The sequence below is a fragment of the Mytilus trossulus genome, chromosome 4, assembly GCF_036588685.1.
Source record: "Mytilus trossulus isolate FHL-02 chromosome 4, PNRI_Mtr1.1.1.hap1, whole genome shotgun sequence".
NCBI classification, from domain to species: domain Eukaryota; kingdom Metazoa; phylum Mollusca; class Bivalvia; order Mytilida; family Mytilidae; genus Mytilus; species Mytilus trossulus.
In genome coordinates this window covers 42,819,303-42,841,023 of record NC_086376.1, presented here as the reverse complement: position 1 = coordinate 42,841,023, position 21,721 = coordinate 42,819,303, and positions in this window count along the sequence as shown.

The window sequence follows — 21,721 nt, the reverse complement described above, 5'->3', positions numbered from 1 at the left end:
TTCTAGTGTTGATTGAAAAATGCAAGCACTAAGATAGTTTGACAATTGTAACGTTTTATTACACTCTTTTTTATAACTTTATTTCGTGTCGGTTAAGAATTAGCTTTTTTGTTAGATAACAAGGGGCCATGTTATATGTCAGTTTGGTATGGAAAGTCGTTTGGTAAAGTTAACAACTTTTATGAGAGTTATCTCTCCTTAACCATTCTTTGGTGTATTCATAGTTATCAAAGGTACCAGGATTATAATTAAGTACGCCAGACGCGCGTTTCGTCTACATAAGACTTATCAGTGACGCTCAATTCAAAATATTTATTAAGCCAAACATGAACAAAGTTGAAGAGCATTGAGGATCCAAAATTCCAAAAAGTTGTGCCAAATACGGCTAAGGAAATCTATGCCTGGGATAAGAAATTCCTTAGATTTTCGAAAATTTCAAAGTTTAGTTAACAGGTAAAATACCCTCGGGGACGAAACGTATGCGTATTGCATTCCGTATTTGTATTATATGTTAGTTTATGTTGTTCTCTTGATTTATTGTTACGATACCATGTGAATGTGTTTTTGAAGAATAGAACATTATTAACTTGAAATTTAGTTTAATTAATTATGCCAGATTGCAACATAAAATGGTGGAGGAACCCTTTTTTTAAGTAAGAACATTCATATACAATACTTAAAACAAAACAACATCCATAAACAGCACGATCCTGTGAAGTAGTTTGTTAAACGTATAACGTTAGCCAGCATGTAGACGAGCACGTGGAAGGCCTTGCCATGTGCTCGATTAAAGACAGGCTGACAATATTGTTATATTTATAGAGAGAAATTTCAGGAATATGATCAACGATAAGCTTGGAGAATTGATGATGAATCGTTCATGCAGCAAAAAGAAAATTCCGTTGGAAACTACACTTAAACTTTTTTTGTTTATGTTTAAAGACCCGAGAGTGCCAGGACGCAAGTTTCAACCCAAATATAATGAACTTCAGATTGTATACATTCGTCCGACTATTTCTCAAAAGAACATAGAATCTAGCGCCGAAATTTACCGTACATCGTATGATCCTATTACAGACTGATACAGAAGCTACCCCACCGTTAAAAAAATCTCAGACTCGACTCGTTCATGAACTCGCAAACGTCCTGGTGGTTCGTTTATAAACTCTTCCGAAGAATTTACTACCCAAGCAGACGCCATGTACAGACTTTTCACTAGTAGTGTTTTTTTATCATGAACATTAATTATGTTTTATGAAATGAAGGACCAAATTAACAGTTATAATATCTGTATAAATTGTTTGTGAAATGTTTGTGAGAAAAAGAAAAAATATTGACAATGTAATCAATGGATGTCAGTTGATCGAAAAAAAAAAGTATTTTGTAAATAGATTTGTTGAAATTTTACTCTGTAATAAGAATTTGTTTTATACACAATATCGAAAGAATATTTTCGTAAATATTGCTATGATAGCAGTTTTAAAAGATTTTTACTTCAAAGTTACTGTTTTTTGAAAGAAAATTTGTTGAAGTTTTATTCTTAATTGTATATTTTTTTTAGTTACGGATCAGTTACGATTAGAGAAGAGAAGTTAATTTAGTAGAGAAAGTTTTGAATTTAAGTAATTCATTTTATTGAAAAAATATATATATTAGATAGATATAGGAAGATGGGGTGTGAGTGCCAATGAGACAACTCTCCATCCAAATAACAATTTAAAAAGTAAACCATTATAGGTTAAAGTACGGTCTTCAACTCGGAGCCTTGGCTCACACCGAACAACAAGCTATAAAGGGCCCCAAAATTACTAGTGTAAAACCATTCAAACGGGAAAACCAACGGTCTAATCTATATAAACAAAACGAGAAACGAAAAACACGTATACATTACATAAACAAACGACACTACTGTACATCAGATTCCTTTCAAACGAATAGTCATTTTTGAAGTTTGATACATAGCAAATATTGCAATTATGTAATTAAAGGAAATTACTGCGTTTTAAAGAGCATTTACAGTCTTGTCATTTGAAATGACGGATTTGGTGTACAATACAAGAAATAACCTATATTTTATGGTTGTATTTTTTTGAGGCAGCGTATATGGCCATTGCGTTGCTTTAATTGTATTTCCATTTAATAAGAGCCAGGGTCTCTGCTGGTGTCATCATTTATTAAAGTTTGCTCTGTATAACCAATTTTATTGTGGAATATGCAGTAGGAAGTCATTTTTATTTTGAGTATAGTCAAATATTTTGATATTGATTGAATGAATAATAGCTTGGAAGAAATATGAAGCCATATTTTTTTTGGGAAATTAATTAATTTTTTTTTTTACCAAACGCCTTGACAATTGAAAACAAACGGGGTTTGTTTATTTGTTCGGGGGGGGGGGGGGGGGGGGGTGTCAGTTTGGTATGGCATGTCGTTTGGTAAAGTTAACAACTTTCATGAGAGTTATCTCTCCTTAACCAGTCTTTGGTGTATTCATATGCGGATTGCATTCCGTATTTGTATTATATGTTAGTTTATGTTGTTCTCTTGATTTATTGTTACGATACCATGTGGATGTGCTTTTGAAGAATAGATCATTATTAACTTAAAATTTAGTTTAATTACTTATGCCAGATTGCAACATAAAAGCCAAATGGCATTATTTATCCTTGTTTAAAAAATCCATCGATCTTACACATAAAAAACGAAAGAAAACCGGTCATTTATGGTGTTCTTCATTTTAATGACCAGGCGTCTGTTGTTCAACTTGTCGTTATTTTAACGATTGCTTAAATTTAACGAGTCATTAAATCTTTTAACGAGTCGTTTATTTTCTGTTGTTCAACAATATTTAACGTGTCGATTAAATAATCAATGAATTAAAATTTAATCAACTGATTAATCAATGCGTTAAAATTTAATCAACCGATTAATCAAGTGATTAAATAAAAATGTACCCATCATTAATTGTGTTGGAGCATCCTGTCTGTAAAACAATGGCTGAATCTGCTGAACCAAACCCAAGTAAACTAAAAAGTCAAACTTCACTGTGGGAGAGGAAGACCTGATCCAACAACTTGTAGAAAAACATTCCAGTATAATCAATGGAAAATTAACAAATACAGTAACCAACCAGTTAAAAAAAAAGGTTTGGGATGACATAGCCATAAATGTCAATTCGCTTGGTGTTGCCATTCGTACTGCTGCAGAAGTTAGAAACAAGTGGAGGAATACCACAATAGTGGCCAAGGCTGTTTACACAACTCACAGGAATGAGTTATTCAAAACTGGGGGAGGACCATCTCCAAAACAATCTAGCTCTGCAGTAGAGAAAGTAATCCGTCTTATGAAGGACACCACCAGCTTCAGGGGGATTTAGGGTGGACTTGAAACTGAATCATTCCAGACAAGTAAGTTAATAATTTTTAACACTTTGAAATAAATCCCCAAATGTGTTTTTTTCTTAATTAGAACTTCTCAATGCTCTACCCTTCTTATTGCACTTTGTAAAAAGTAACTTGATCAGTTTCACTCGACATGTAAAAACAAACATTTTTTGGCAAAATTTTGTTTTGAAGGTTCTTTTAATTGTTATTGTTTGTTTTCAATGAAATTAACACAAATATCTATCCTTTTTAATACCGGGATACATAGTTTCATTTATTTAATTTTGGTAAAAGTTTCGTCTGCTCCGCCGTCACAACAAGTAGGGGAATTCCCACTGATATCACGTGACTGATAACAATTTATTTTAACCAATATTTTCTATCATTAAATGATTGCAAACGTGTTTCTTGTTGGTTTGAAGGTTTTCCTCTTGATTTATTATTATAATATTGCATTTGCTTAAACTGATAACAGTTTTAAAGTATTATTTTCAACATTAGTTCACAAGTGGCTGCAGGTGCCCGCCAAGTTGTCTTTAAACTGGTATCTGTTGATGGATTAAAGGGAACCGCAGTAGCTAATTTCGACCGAAAACCAGTCATGATTTAAAATATTAAAACAGATACGGACTGGTTATCATAAACCCGGAATAAAGTTGATCAATTTGTTGTTGCAGACTGAACCTAGACAGGAACACAGATAAGTTTATAGATGAGCCCTTGCTAATCTGAAAAGGGTTGAAAAAGTGTCTTATTTAGTCTTGTGCAATATTTTTTATCTTGCAATTTAAAGTAATTGTATCTGAATTTAATTGAATGATGATATAGTATGTTTCCATAGGCCCCTTATAATAAATAAAATATACTCAAACACACTATCAACGAATATTTTTTTTCTCATTTATTACAGATCAACCAACTATCAATGCCACTTTGCCGGAAGAAAATGCCAGCCAGGATCTGTATGGATCTGCAGCATCTCTGATAAGGGACAGTCCATCCCAGTCCAGTCCACCAAGTCCGTCTCTGCTTTCAGGATATGACCCCATCTTGACACAAACAGTCGTTCCACGTATTCCAGAACAACAGATAGGACAGATAAGCAGAAGTAAGTTGTAAACGTAAAAAAAGAAGATGTTGTATGATTGCGAATGAGACAACTCCCCACAAGAGACCAGAAATTAACATCTTAAGGTCACCGTAAGGCACCTTCAACAAAAACGATTTTGAGTTCAGAAGTAGAATCACTGAATATTTTCCCGAAACTTTAGATTTTTTAAAATATTTTTCTACCGTACTATGGGGTTGTATACAAGATCTCTTTAAAAATGTGTTGTTGAAACAGGTTCCGCTAGTTTATTTGGTCAACACATTAAGTTTTCTTGACACAATGTATAAAATTAAATTTGTCAATGGATGTTTATATTTAAAACTTAAAACAATGAACCTCAAAGACAGATATTGCTATTAAACGGTTATTCGTGACATTAATATCACTAAATCTGACAATCTTTCAAACCTTAGCCTAAAAAAGATTGACAAATTCTGCTAAAGATAGAACAATATGTTATGGTGATTTATAGTGATATATTTTCTTATAACAACTGTAAATGTATTCAAGTTTAAACTTTTAGTCATGTCAGCAGCTTAATAAGTTGTGGGGGGGGGGGGGAATACCAATACTTAATTGATAGGGGTTTGTTCTGTTGGAAAGGGGGAATATTTCAGAGGCAGATTTTGGGGGAGGGCCCATCCCTTCCCCCTTCTGTGGGAAAAATTTGGATAGTTATTTAGAGAATTACTTAAGTATGACTGAAGTGGGCCCCCTCTTGAGAAAATTCCTGGATCCACCAATGAAATAAGGGCTAAGATTCTGTATGTAATGTTCGTTTAATTTATGGCGAGACTTTTTCTGATATGAAAAATGAGTCTCAGACTACGCTTCTTAGTTTACAAGTAATTGGAACTTTTTTTAACTTTTCATATATTTCTGACAGTTTCCCCCACCTATTCACATATTTCAAGCCGGAAAACGTGACATATTCCAATCATTTTGTATATATTCAGATATATATTCTTAGTATAGGAAGTGGACCCTGAGTTGTGAGAAGCTGGCTATTTGATGGAACTGACTTTGAATCGATCAATAAAACGAGTTGTAAAATTAATCGATCTTTTACAGAATTCATTATGTTTTTATTATTTGTAGGACAGTGAGAACACCTTCGAAAAAGGTAACAGTGCAGGATATACACGACATGCAGTATCGGGCACTGCAAGGTAAATTAGAGATCCAAGAGAAGCAGAAGATTCAAATGAACCTAGAAAAGAACAAGCTTGAGCTTCAAATAGAGCTGTTACAGAAGTAAGTGGGTGGCAGTTCAGAGCCAGTTACACTCTCACAGGCACTTGCCTCTATGTATTAAATGTATTAAATTCATTGTTATATTGTTGATATGTATTTCAGAAATTACTATGAGGCGAACACATTCATTTAATTTTGTATAAAAGAAAATAGAACAGTAATTACAATTTAGCTACACATATTGCACCTCCCTCATTCAAAGAATGATAAGTGATACATGAATCAAGAAGTTTTTGATGACCTTGGCTGGCTATAGTCCTTGCACTGTCGGGCATGGCTTGTGCTTTTTTTGGGGCGTTTAAATAAAAAAAAAAAATCCATATGGTAATCGATCTAATCAATTGGCAATCATACCACATATTCGTATTCTTGTCCTGAAGTACAGTTGCCTGGCTACTGGTTTTTTTTAATTTTATACGCGACCAACTGCTCACCATTTACTATACCAATATTGAAGTCGCGAAAATGCACACTTCCTCTCTCAACACATTATCAAACTGGTCATATAAAGATTTGTTACTATTTTCAAATTTGCTCCTTTTTTTTTAATGAAAGACAATGTATTTATTTCTTTTGAAAATACGGAAAAATAAAAACATGTAATTTATTGGGCAAAAAAAGTGGTAGCAAATTGGTCCCGTATGCCTTTTCCGTCCTGTGGACCATTTTAGGGTGACATCTGGGGTTGATTGTCAATCAATTGTTCTTCTGCAACTTCAGGTTCATTCCTCATGATGGCAATATTGTGCAGAACACCACAAGCAATGATGATTCTGCAAGCTTTATCAGGTTTCATTCGGATCTGGAATACAAATTAAAAACATTTATTGTAAAGTGTGACAGAAATACTATTTGTATGTAGCATGAATTACCATTGGTCATGAATAAGTGAATTTATTACAAAAACACTAAAAAAAAAAAAGGACCAAATCAGACATGAAGCTGAACAAACCGTCCAACTGATGATGTACTGTTACATTCACGATTTAATAAAGTTACAGTAATAACTAACTTGGAGCAGTTACCCCAACAGGACTACATGAAGTTACCGAACTAACATTACCAATTTTCCAACTGGATCCCTGTTATCAGTATAATTTTAGGGTTTTGATTTGTGTGATAAATTGTCGATCATTGTGTTTTTGTCCTGGCTTGATATTTAACCGAGGCCAGTTTTATCAGCCCTTTCCTTTATTATACAACTGTTTTTCATTTTTTTCGGGTTTTATTACGTAATAAAAATAAGGAGATTTAGATGGCGATTTGGAGTGATTGTTTATTTTATAACTTAAATGTATGTTTCCTGCAAAGTTAAAATGAAGTGGATGTAAGCAATTATAGGCAACCAAACTGGGATCAGCAAAAAAAACGTATAGTAGCTATAAAGAAAAGACAGAGAAGGGGAGCATTATGAAGACCTTAACTGAAATTTAGAGAAATCGAGAAATGTACTAATGAAATATTTAATAGACAGCAGTCTCACAAGAAAAAAACCACAGCCATTTTCACATTCTTCCTCTGATTATCTGGCCTAGATATGAAATCATCCTGCATGGCAACTAATGAATCCGTCACACGGTCAATCACCCGAGACACAGTTGATTTGTCAAATCCCATCGTGTCCCCAACTACTTGCAAGTGTGATCCACTTCCATAAAACCTCAAGACAATCATGACCTTTTGTTCCACAGAAAGGGCTGTCTCCTTGTTTGTCCCACGCTCCAGATCCCCTCTCATTAAATCTGACAGGTACCCAATGGTCTCTCTGCCAAATCTATATCTCTGCCTTAGCTCCTCATCAGAAAATTCCCCTTCTAAATGGTCAAAACCGCGAAAATGTCGCTCTCTTCTTACAACAGGTGGTTGAAACAAAACATTGACAGCCATCTTAGATTGAGGTTTATCAACTGATTAAAATTTAATCACCCTCAATGAGGTTGATTAAATATAACGACACTTTGACAATTTGAAACGACTCGTTACATTTAACGACAAGTTGAACAACATGATAATGGACTGATTAAATTTAACGCAGTGATTAGTAAAATTTAACGACTCGTTTAATTTAACGACAAGTTGAACAACAGACCCCAGTTGTAGCTCTGTTTAGCGTGATGTCAATTTTAAATTGATGTTGTTCCATTGTTTACCATATGTTTTCGTTAATTATAAAATACTAGTAATGGAAAATTTTATTTTGTATTCATAGATCTTCATTTAGTACAAAATGAATGGCTGTGACTGAAAGCTATCAATATGACTGGTCTTCACTCTTTCCAATAAAAATTGCACAGTTACTTCAGTTTGCTTTTAACAATTTGAAATCATAAGAATTTATAAAACATGTAATTAAACATAATAGTTATTGAAGAAGTGGTCATTAACGTGATACATGTACTGCCCGTAGGACAGATATCTTGACTAAGACAGCGATTAAGTCTATTGACCGCGATGAACTAAAATTAAACATACAAAACTAACAAACGAACCTGACTGTTTTGCACTCAGGAAAAGTAGGCTTTTTTAAACAATAATATATTTTATCAAAAACTATGACATATGTCTTCCGATATATTTCTAGGAGTAAACTTACGTGACTTAAATTTAAATTACAAATTGTATCCGTGATATATGAAAGAAAAAAAATATTATTTATTCTTTGAAACTGTTTGTTTTACAGACATGGATATATTCGACAACAATTACTATTTTAACTTTAATATGTCTATGTTTAACATTTCACTGTTTTCATACAGTTATGTTATTATAATATCCACCTCCTCCTGTTCTTTTGAACTTTGAATTTATATTAAGAAACGTCATTAATACCAAGCTTGAGGTGTGTACGCCAGACACATAATCAGTGAAAAAACAATATTTACCTACACAAGTTATTATCACGAACCTACAATTTTATTGAAGCTACGTAGATTTAAATAAAATCGGTCATGGTATTCATCATTTTCATATTTATTTCAATAAAGATATATTTTAATTTAGTATATAAACAGCATATTAAATTATAGAAAGTTGTATGTATCATATGCATAAATTCATAGAATGTTTTTTTTATTCAAGGAGTTCTGTTCTGTGTATTGGTGAAATTTTAATGATAATTATGTAAAAACAATCAAAGTACTGAAGTAACGAAATTTGGATGACAGTAATTTATTCTGGATGGTCAATGTTATTTTGCACTCGTTAATGTCCGCGTAGGTATCATGTTTATCAATCGGTTACAAACCCAACACGAAGGCAACCTGCTGAATATATAGGCGATAGCATTACATCGTACTATAAAATCAAACAAATTTGTAACAAAGAAACACACAAGGCCAAAAGACCAAGCACATTCACAAAGATGAAAGATAAGAATACAAATATTAAAGAACGATGACGGGAAGTAACAGAGTAACACAAAAAGACATATAAACCCATATTAGCAAAAATGAAATTAAAGAATTCAAATATGTTTACCTTAGAACAATGACGTTAACAAAATGCCGGGATGTATAAGTACAGCGCCACGTCAAATGGATATCACCAAAAACAGACTGAACAGTTACTAATTCATACAGACTACTACTCGAATATTTTAACATGTTCATATTTTTCTGAGATGTAGAAGAACATTTAAAGGAATATTTGATATGCAGTGGTATGATGATTCTGAGAATAAATGATTAAAGTATTGAAGTGTGCTATTCATTAGAACAGTTCGTGCCTATAGTATATACATGTGTTGAGTTATATTGAGTAAATCGTTTACGTTCGGTTTACCTTTGCTTATCATAATATACAAGTGAGCTACTTTTTTAACATTTTGGAGAATCGGGATACAACATAATATTTGACCATTAATTTCTCATAGTTTGTACTTCTTTTACAGTACGGTCTACAGTGTGATCAATGAGTTTTATCATAAACAGGTTCAAATATTTCAACAACAAAAAAACGTCTCGTTTGTCATGAATGCTGGTACTGAGTTGACCGCGTATGTCAAATTGGAGGTTTAAGTCGCGACTACTAGGCGTAGGAAGCTGTGTCCGTAGTATATTTAAATTCTAGTTGTGTGGACTACATTAGTGGATTAATGGTTGAAGAAACTCCGACTCATTTGGAAATTGAATTAGGACGTTATAAAAAAGTTCAAAGAGAACACAGACTGTGCAAAGTTTGTAAAACTAACACTTTTTCCTTCAATGCCAAATTAACAGTAATGTAACACATTCCCTTATAAATGCAATTAAAACCCATTATCCTAATTTTAACTAGCTTGACTCAAACTCTAAACTTAAAACTATTCTAGATCCCAATAAAGATATTTTGTCTAGTGTTGTAGACTATATAAAGCAATCTATGGAATTACGAAAATAAGGTCCACATTGGTCTTTTATTATATACATCTATACATGTATATATAGATACATGCTATTAATATCAACTTCACTTTTTAAAAACATTTATCATGTATCGTTATGTTTCTTGTCACTTGTGTATACAATGTACTATGTTTGCATTTTAACCCGTCAGGGTTTCATGTTTTTTGCAATAAAGTTATTATGTCATATTAAAATTGAAAGACGTCGTCAAAGAGAGAAACACAGTTCGATCCCATACGAAGCCGACAATTTGCTGAAAAAGATTACCTCACTTTTCAACATTTTTTGTCAACAAAAAACTCATATTGATCACTGTTCCTCTGTGTAGCATGTTTTATCTTTGTTGAAAAGCAACATAATTTATATTTATATGATGTGAGAGTTGGACTTATTTTGGGAAAAACATTAATTACTGGAGGTTATGTGCAATCTTTGCGATATATTCTTATGCAGTTTGTAAAAAAAATATGAACAAACGGAAACATGAAAAAGTTTCAGAACGATATTAGATTTGGACACATAGTTTGCATGAAAATACGGATTTTATGTGTTATTGAAATTTGCTGTTACAAAATATTAGGAATTATTATAAATTAAGGAATGTATCTCCCTCATGCAAAGCTCTGATTCCTTTTACGAATTTGGCTTTACTTTTTGGACCTTTTGGATTATAGCTCTTCATCCTCTATATATGCTTTGGATTTCAAATATTTTGGTAACGAGCATCACTGAAGAGACATGTATTGTCGAAATGCGCATCTAGTGCAACAAAATTGGTACCGTTGATTTTATTGTAATGCTTCTGATGTTGTTTTTTGTTGGATATTACATAATGTAAACAATATTTCATTGTGAAAATAATAGCATAAACATAACAAATATGACAGTTTTATTAAGATTAGGAAACAAATGAATTATCAGTTTTACAAACTCATCTCCTATATGATATAATAAAAGATGCATTGCGTCGATAGTACAGTGCTTTACTGTACTAAAAATTCAAAAATGCATGTTGACAAAATTCAATACTGGTCTACGTTGATACTATAGAATATAAGTTTTATATAAATATATATACATAATACGTCAGTTTATTTATCAATAATTATTTAAATCTCAAAGCATGGATATATAATTTCACATGAATCTCTTCATTTTGGAAATAAATTTGAATTATAAAAAAAAAGTTTTTTTTTAATGTCGGATATCAAAGACTTTAAACCACAAATTACGAATAATACTTTGACATGAACATGTAGTCGGCATAAATTCTTTTAGTAAAGAAATTCATCAAAGAAACCAAGCATAACATTTTGGACGCTTGACAGCCCTTTAATATATCTGGATCATGCTTTTGGCAAATTTTTAAATTATTTATATAATAATATGCTACAATACTACTCAAAATGGTTAAGGCATATAGCCGATTTCAATGAGCCGCAACTCCACTGAAACCATAACAAGTTATTTGTGATGTGACGTAAAATGTAATGTCTTTGAAGAAATAATGTTTTTTTCGAGATTTTTTTTTTTTTAATTTGGACATCTTTATCAATCCGCGTGGTCGAAGTACTGCCCGTGAGAGTAAAGAAACTAGGACAGAGAGGAGATTGATAGAGGCTATGTCAGGCTCAAATAAGTTATCAAACATTCTTTAATGCTATCATCTTGGTATGTCGCCTCACTTTTATCTGGCACATAACATACTGATATTGAGGATCAATAAGAAAGGGGAAAGTAACACATGTTTGAGTGATGTTTTGTGATGTATATGTAACTAGAATTACAGTTGTCAATGATGGTTATATACATTCTCACAATGACAAATTGCAAAATAAATAATTGTTCTATAATAGCTAACAGCAAATTAAATTTCAGTATAACAAATAACAAAGAAACAGTTTTTACAGTTTAACTTGTTGCCGCCTCTTATGCCTATAATGATCCAGGAGTAGATTTCACAAAAAAACTAGCGACAGTATACTGAATACCTCATGACTTACTTAGTCTTAAGTATTTTTGTGAAATTGACTCCTGTATTCTATTATAAGTGCATCATTTGAATAAACGCCACACTGCCTTTTATCTCGGATACAGAACTTCCTAAAATGAAATGGGCGTTGAACGTGTCGATGTGGTTCCACCCTTAAAAGTGCAAACCCCACTACCAAATATTTGACTTAAAGAAGAAAGCATTTAAACTTAACACGTCTGTATTACCTGTCAAAATTTTTCGAGAGTCGTCAACGGTTTCTGAGATATAAGAGAGGTTGATTCCTAATGAAGTTTTTAGCTTTTATTTGTCAACAGATATAGATACACTGTAGGTGTTTTTTTCATTTGAGTAATTTATTTGAATCCCCTTCGGTTATGGGAACGGATAGTATGAAGCTCATACGGTTATTGTGTTAAAAGGGTAAAAAAAATACTGAAAACTACACTTAGCCATACTTTTCTTTGGGTATTTAATATTTTTATTTTCCAACCTACATGAATTATATTCCTCATTTTCATAACTCTAGAGAAAATAGAATTTTAATGCATTAACAGTGTCCAAAATCCTTACCTGTCCACATTCTTTGTTTAAATACTTTCCAAGTAGAACCTCAATTTTGCGAGCATGTTCTAGTGCGATAATATAAGAAGGCTTTTAAACTACAAAGAGATGTACGGATCTGAGTCAAAAGTCATTGTTCAATTTTTTAAGAAAACATGCATGTATTTGGTTTGATGAGAAAAAAATCAAATTGAATAATACATACTTACGAACCGGTATTCCGTAATATGTAAGTTTAATTATAACAGATTTAAGTGCTACAGTTCTTAATAAAGTTAACACGTCTCAATTAAGAATGAACTTGTGAATATCATAAGGTTCCCACTATCTTCTGGCTTTCTTAGTCATGTATCAGTTGAGCAAGAAACCTTGCATATGTATTATGATATTTGCATTGAGAATTTGTTCCGTATAACGTCAAGGTATTCGATTTGCATGGAAAAAAAACAGCTAAAAAAAATACACATAAATACACACAAAACAGAAACAAATGAAGAATCCAATGAAATAAATTAACTTCAGTAAAGTACAATTACACCCATAGGAGGTTCAAAGGCATGACAATTACATGTAATAACAACAATATAATGATGACACTAAAGTTTGCATAAAAATCAAAATAAACCTAAACATTAAGCACAACAAATGACTTCTACTTGTGTCCTCAGTTCCATAATGTGTTTAATAAAGGAGCCTAAAGATTTCACTTACTGATTAGTTGGATTTAGCATTTATTATATTTTATTATCAGAAAAATCTTTGTTTTGAGTTTTTAAATTAATAAAAAAGACAATTCTTCAATCATCCTTTATTTTTACATTTTTTATTAAAAAGAAATTGTAACCATTATATAGATTTTAGCACTTATTATAACGTCTTTGAGGGCGTGGAATATGTTGATATCTTCCAGTTTCAATAGCAAGGAAACCACCACTCATTCTAAATTAGCATATAAGATTTCTTGTATCGAGATTAGTTTTTGTCAAATAACATTTTTGTTTATATTCAGTTTGTATATGCTTAAACATAAGAAAATTGCTCATTTAGTCGAGAGATGATATTTTTTTATTGTCATAATTTTACTGAAGCTATTTATTTTTATTTTTAGTTACATCTTTGGGTTTGATTATATATTTATCGGACGTAATATGAATTACCCATAGGTACTATGAGTAAATACCTTTTAAAAAATTTAACATTGCCATAAAAGCACGAGGTTTGGCTAGCCGCAAAACCAGGTTTAACCAACCAGATTTTCTTAAAATGTTCTGTACCAAGTCAGTTGTTTTCTCTCAATCGATTTATGACTTTCGAACAGCGATTTACTGTTTATCTTTATTTTAAGTAAATCAGACGCACACGTTGCATGTAACGTCCACAAAAACTCTAAACAAGAGCAACACAGATATGTCACAAAAATTAATTTCTTTCAAATGTATAGTACTAGTGATTATGGAATAATGTCAATAATATTACCAATTTCAGAATGTATAACAAATATGCCTTAAATATCGTTTATAATATCAGCAAATTCTAAATGGAAATGTTCGGACTAACAACAATTTTAGCTACTAGTATTCAACGATGCATATCCTCTTAAAGGAAAACATCGATCAGAATCGAAGTGTTTACATTAAAAAATTTGTCTTATAAGAACAGAGATGTTAACAAACAAATACTTACACAATGACGACGATAGAGTATAATTACCAAATGGAATTCGTGAGATCGATATTCATCGCTTCGTTGATATCAATCTAGTAAAACTCTCATTTGCACAATGAAGTAGTTACATTTCTAATCAGGCGCTTGTAGGACCTCAGTTCAGGTCAAATTTGAAGGATCGTATAACAAATAGTGGCAAAATGGTTAAGGATTTTGTTGGTCAATACATTTCTTGCAAGAGCAAATTGGAAACCATACATTGTATTTGTAGTATAATCACGTTAACATGAGCTTCCTGTTTGTTCTAATGAGATTGTAGATAACAACCTCAGCAAAAGTATACTTTTACGGATTCAATCTGGTATGAATATTAAAAATCAATTTGTAGGTCATTGAAAAAATTAAGAAGATTCTGGGGATCCGAGGGGGTAATTCAAATCTTAAGTCTCACAATACCGTGGTCAGTACAAACAACAATCACAAAACTATACATGGATACTGAAAACTACAGCTTGAGCAACTTTAATAGAATATTATAAAAAGCTTCTAGCAAAGTTAACCCTAATTGTGCCACGGTTAGTCTTTAGAACTTAAAGAACTTGCAGTGTTGGATCCATTTTTTTTTATAGCTTCTCACGTAATCGAGTATTTATCAATACATTATTGTCTTTCGCCTTTAGGTAAGAGCTTTCTGAAAAAAGTGTTTTCTTTACAATTCAACATTTGTACTTGTGTATGTTTTATATGAAAGATAATTCATAAATTTTGCGTCATATCAAGTGAAATAATTTTAAGATATTATTATTAATTATTTTAAGATGTAAATAGTAATTCGGAACATTTTATGTGTAAATATCAGTGGCTGCATATAAGGATAAATTTAAGAATGGAAAACTTGGGTACATGTCAAAGGGATAACGACTAAAGGAGTATACTTTATCAGGTTGTCTCTTCATTTATGTTGTAAAATTCAAATACAAAAAAATATTATTAAAGCTATAACAACCTCATTCATTTTGTGGACTTGTAAGTCACTGTATGGTGACCTTTAGTTGTTAATATCTGTGTCATTTTGGTCTTTTGTGGATAGTTGTCTCATTGGCAATCATACCACATCTTCTTTTTTAGGTTTTTTTTTTTCATTTTGGGCATTGCTTTATCAATTGGCGGTTTTATTGTCACCTTGGTATCTTCTCTGCTTTTTTTCAAATGCAATAAATAAATCCAGAAAGAAGATCCAATATTGACATAAATCAACCTTATTCCGCCTCCGTCTTATTGTGTTGAAAACCCATTGTTGACCTTGGGCCCTTTTCATTAAATTATGCATTGCTGTATTTACAATACTTGTGACGTAAATCGACATCTCAATTATTTGGAGTTGAATTTAAAATAATAACGTTAATTGACATTTTAATCTTATGATTTTTTGTATGTATTGAAAAATCAATTGATTTATATTAAAGTAAAAAACGCCTGTTTTGATTATGAACATTTATTTTACTGTGAAATTATAAACATAGACTATCTTTCAGTTGAATTCAGGTTTTATTAAGAACATAAGGGTATATGTATATACGTTAGTATTGTAGCAAGGTATCCCCACCCTCTTTATTTTTGGTAAGAACACCCCTCCCCCTCTTTTGTTTTTGTAAACAGCAAAGAGTATTTAATTTGTAGGTGTAATGCTGTTTTATGACAAGAGTTATATACTGTGGTCTAGACAGCTGGCCAAAACAAAATTGGCTTTATAAATATCTTATAATTGTTTACATATGAGATTCTGTAATGTTTTTGAAGTTTCATTGTTGACATTTTTTTTTTTTTTTATGTTTTGAACATGTTCAACAATTTCTATTTATAGCTTGGGGCTCTCACATATTGCTTCTAAGACTTTCTGGGTATAATAACTGTGTATAACTATAGTAGTCAGAGTATGCTTTTAGAATATTGATGTAGTTTTACCTGAAATATGTTTTTCAGGCCGTCTATATATTTTGAGATTTTCCCTCGTTGTAAAAGTTGCAGAAGACGTTCATTCACACGGACTTTTAGTAATAATTGGGCCATGTCAGCTAAAATTACTTACACAAGTATTTTACTGAAGTCGAATTGACTTTCAGAATTCATATAAGATCAGTGAGAAGTTGTAAATTACGGCTTAATCTGTCAAACATCGTGTCACTGCAACTTCTGCCATCCTCGCAATCCGCCATTGTTAACAAGTACGGTCTGCGATTCGATTGGCTGGGAAAACTAAAATTCTTTATTTTTATTCTTTTATTAAAATAACTTTGTACAATATACCATTTTTATGTACATACAAGAATATATATGTGAAACTTATTTTAAAATATGTTTTAATAATCAAATGTTCGATTCTGCTGTGTCAGTAGCACTGTAGCACACTAGCGCACATTTGAACTCTCGTAAGGTCAACGGTGTACTTGTGCAGATGATTTGATTGGTTATCGATCTGCAAATGCACAGTTGACCTAAAAGGGGTGAAATGTGCGGCGCGGGTAGTATAAAAAGGGCCCGAAAACGCTACTTCTACGTCACTTTTCCCATTTTGGCATAAGGAAGGACTCTGTCAAATTTATTCCAAAGAAAAGTAAGACCAGTTATTTTATATAGAAAATATTTAACGTTAACGTTTATCTCTTATAGGAAACGTTATTTTATTCCTTTTTGGAACTTTTAAATGAAAAGTGCATTAATAACAATGCTTTACTAAATTTAGATATTCTATTTGGAAATTATAAAAATGTTTAAATTCACGTTCACGGCAAGGAACAATTATTTAGAAAAGTAATAAAAACTTTTAGAAAAGTTGTTTAACAGAGTCCTGTAAAATTTAAACTTTAGAACAAATAAATAAAGATTCAGAGTCAGAAAGATTATTATTTATTTAAGTTTTCTATACATAGAAGATTGACAGTGTAAACTGGTTAAACATTACATCGTATGTGTTTAGATTCTAAACACTTAGGGAAATACTCAGATACACCTTTATTATTATAAGTATAGTTATAATAACCTGTACAGTTTGCTTATAGGTTATTTTGTGACCCATTACTAGTAAGTTTCTAGTACCCTTGTCCTCTATTTTGGACTTTCATTATTTGTAAAGACTTCAAATATACGTTACTGGTAATGTCTCCAGTATGAATGTTATTAAAAATTACCCCTTTTAGTGACCAAACACCTTAGCAAACTGTACCTTATATATTTACATGTATATATATGTATTGTGATCTCAGTATCTGTGCATCTGGAGAAAAACTAAATATTTTATTTAAGATAGCTCATGAAATAGCTCTGGTACAGTCAATCTAGCATTTTAATGTTTGTCAAATTGAGTAATATATTGAATTTTTGAATGAACATTCTGCCTTAGCAAAATGTTGAAATAAAGTATTGAAACTTGAAACGTATCCATTTCTATTAACATAGACTTATATAGACAGCAGACCTAGATTATATTATTTTTCGGTGTTCATCAATTAATTGGTCAGTGGTGCTTTTGGTCAGTTCTGGAATAGTTTCATGGTCTAATAGTGTTTGGAGATTTTGGTGGTCATTGATACCCTCTATCATCAAAACCCCTTGCGCGCTACATTTTTGGCATCCTCGGTGGGATCCTTATATTTTTATTTGGGGATCCAGAGATACGAACTTAAACGATGGTGAAAAAGAGAGCTCAGGCTCTACCTAAAATAGGTTGTGATGAAAATGAAACCGAGACTGACATGTTAGAAAGTGAAACAGAATTTAATTTACCCGATGACACTGAACCTGAGACTGACGAAGGTCAGCCCCCTGTTCTGCCTAGAGCAGAGTTATTTCCCTCCCCTAGCATAAGTCGGTTAAATATGACTCCTCCAGTAGATTTAAGACCTAGGAGAAGTCAGAGACTGCTTAGAAAGAAACAAGTTGTTCATGAGCCTGATTTGTCGGCTAATGAGACAGATGTTGAACCCCAGGGTGATACTGCTGGGCTTTATGGGGTTATAAAAGGGGCAATACAAGATATGACAAGTCAAGTTGTTACAGCTATTCAGGCTGCATTTAGAGGAAACTTTTTCCAAAGTCCTCCAGACCCTCATAGGTTATCAGAGACCAGAGCCATACATACTAGAACTAGCCATGAAAAAGGCAGTATAAGGTCAGCTAGGTCAAGATCAAAATCCTATGCTCCCTCTGATAATACCTCAAGTTCTGAGGACAGTTGTACTGATTCATCTGATGATGAAAGTTTAGGTACAAGTTTGTTAAATAGGTCAAAATCTAAATCCAAATCTGCTTTTCCTCAAAATGTGAAATTGCCCGCATATACTGGTAAAGAAAAATGGGAGGTTTGGTATAACAGATTTGAGGCTGTTGCACGTCTTGGTAAATGGGACGAAAAGAGTAAACTCAGGGAGTTGCTTCCCCATCTCCAAGGGGCAGCAGGGGATTTTGTTTTTGATCAACTTCCTCAGAAAACTTTGTCTAGTTATAGAAAAATAACAAAAGAAATGCAAAATAGATTTGGTGTGTTTGAAACCAAAAAGAATTATAAGGTCCTATTTAATAGGAGAAATCAAAAACAAGGCGAGACATCTGAAACATATGCTGCTGAGCTTAAGCGCATATATGATAAAGCCTATACTAATAGGGATAGAAAAATAAGGCAAGAAGACCTTTTACAAAGGTTCTTGATGGGTCTCTCAGACCATAAAACCAGGGTTCATGTAGAATTGTATAAAGATCCGAGTACAATAGAGGAAGCTATACATGATGTTATAACTTATCTTGAGACTACTAGTAGTCCTCAAGAAGAACAATCTGGGGGGAAATTTAAGAAACAAGTAAGACAACTCAAAAATGAGTCAAAGAAGCCTGACTGGAAAACAGGCAAATTAAATGGCAAAAAGGAACAGAATGAGACTTCTTCTGTTGAGGGGTTGGGTAAAACACAGTTGGAACAAGTACAGAAATTGTTCAACCAAATGTATGAAGAAAATAAGAAAGGAGAAAATCAAAATATAGGCAATTATCAAAGAAATAAATCATTTGGTCCCAGTTCTAATAGAACAAGCTATAAAGACAGAAAACCAAATAATTTTAATGGTCCCAGAGACAGCGTCTCAGGTCAACACCCTCAGGGTGATAGACAATTCCTGTGTTTTCACTGTGGTCAACCAGGACATTATGCCCGAAATTGTTTTAGCAACCCTAAAAGACAACCAGATCAAAAGCCAAATGGTCAGAATTGGTCTGACAGTAAACCCAGGGATAATACCCCAGGGACATCTGGTACAAAATTCGGGAATAATGGACCTTTCCCTGATTTTGCTTTAAACTAGAAAGGGTCAACTCTAATGACCAGGAGCTGACCCATCATTTTTGGGGAAAAGGTCAATCTTTGAATGTAGGGAAGGGTGATGTATCACACAGCAGCCAAAATTCGGAGGTTATTGAAGTTAATAAAAATGGTTCAAAAGATGAACTTGTTACTTCTCATGATGAGAAGAAAAATCCTAGTACCTACTGTGACGACAGTAAGGAACAAGACTTGATCAATCCACATATTGTTGGACGTCAAGTACTCCGTAGTGATGGAGTTTATGTTAAGGGTCAAGTACAGGGCTATGGGGTAAATTTTACGGTGGATACAGGAGCTGCTCGAACAGTATTGTCGAAACAAGCTTTCCTACAAATTCCAAAGTCCAAAAGACCCATTTTGAAAAGTTCTAATATGCTGGCCAGCGCTGATGGCAAACCTTTAGATGAGCTGGGGAAAGCCATGTTTAATGTTAAATTAAAGGAATTAGATTTTAATATTGAATTAGTAGTAGCTAATATTGAAGATGAAGCCTTATTAGGTCGGGATATACTAATGAAGGCAGATTGTGGTCCTGCTAATCTTAGATTAAGCGATGGAATTATGCTGCTGGGGGGTGCCTCCATTCCTTGCAAACAAATTGGCTTACCTGAAAAAGTGAGAAAAGTCAGGGTAGCAGATAATTTTACTATACCTCCCCGTAGTGAAATGTTAATAGATGTTTTTATTGATCGATTGGAAATAGATCAAAGTTCCCAGTCCCAAGATTTTGTATTAGAATCTAATGCTGATATTTTACAGAAATTTCCTATTATTATGGCCCCTACTATTGTTAATTTAGAAAAAGATGTTACTTGTATTGTAAGAGTTATGAATCCGTTTGATCAGCAATTTGAGCTGCATCAAGATACTGTAATTGGTGAAGCTGAAAAGTTAATCACTGAGACTAAAGTATTGGTCGAATGTGAGGACAAAGAAGAAATTACAAATTTTTCTTCAGTCCGGCGCATCAAGCTGGCTGATGCTCAACCTGTTCAGTGGGAAACTAATACTGGTATTATTAGAAATATAACCAAAAAGGGAACTGCTGATGGGGGGAAAAGTGGGATAGTCCCAGACCATTTACATGGCATGTATATTGATGCCATAAAGGGCCGTTCAGAAAATGAATGTGCAGATATTGCAAGGCTTTTGACTAAATTTTCAAACGAGTTTTCAACGAATGAAACAGACTTAGGTCTCACCCAGTTAACAGAACATAGTATAGATACTGGTGATGCTAAACCAGTAAGGCAACCGCCACGCAGGGTGCCAATGGCATTTGCAAATGATGAAAAAAAATTAATAGATCAGATGTTAGGTCAAGGTATTATACAGAGGTCATACAGTCCTTGGGCCAGTCCTCTCGTTCTTGTGGTCAAGAAGTCTGGCAAGCTGCGCCCATGTGCAGATTTTCGCGGCGTAAATAAACTAACAAAACGGGATAATTTTCCGTTGCCACGTATACAAGACTGTTTGGACACTCTAAGTGGCTCAACTCTGTTCAGTACGTTTGATTTGACCAGTGGATTTCATCAAATTCCAGTTAAGAAAGATGACATTCCAAAAACAGCTTTTGTGACTAAATATGGTTTATATGAGTATAAAACTCTTCCCATGGGTCTGTGCAATGGTCCTTCCACTTGTCAAAGGCTTATGGAGTTAGTTTTGAATGGTTTGCAATGGCAAACATGTCTGATTTACTTGGACGATATAATTGTTTTTGGTTCAAATTTTGAACAGCATCTAAAAAGACTAGATGTGGTACTAACAAGAATATCTGACGCTGGTTTAAAATTAAAACCAGAGAAATGTCAAATTTTCAAAACTAAAGTAACCTTTCTAGGTCATGTAGTATCTGGGGAAGGGGTACAACCTAATCCAGACAATGTTGCTAAAATATTAGCATGGCCAACTCCACAAAATGTAACCGAAGTTCGTAAAATATTGGGAATGGGTAGTTATTATAGAAGATTTATTAAAGATTTTTCTTTGATGGTGAAA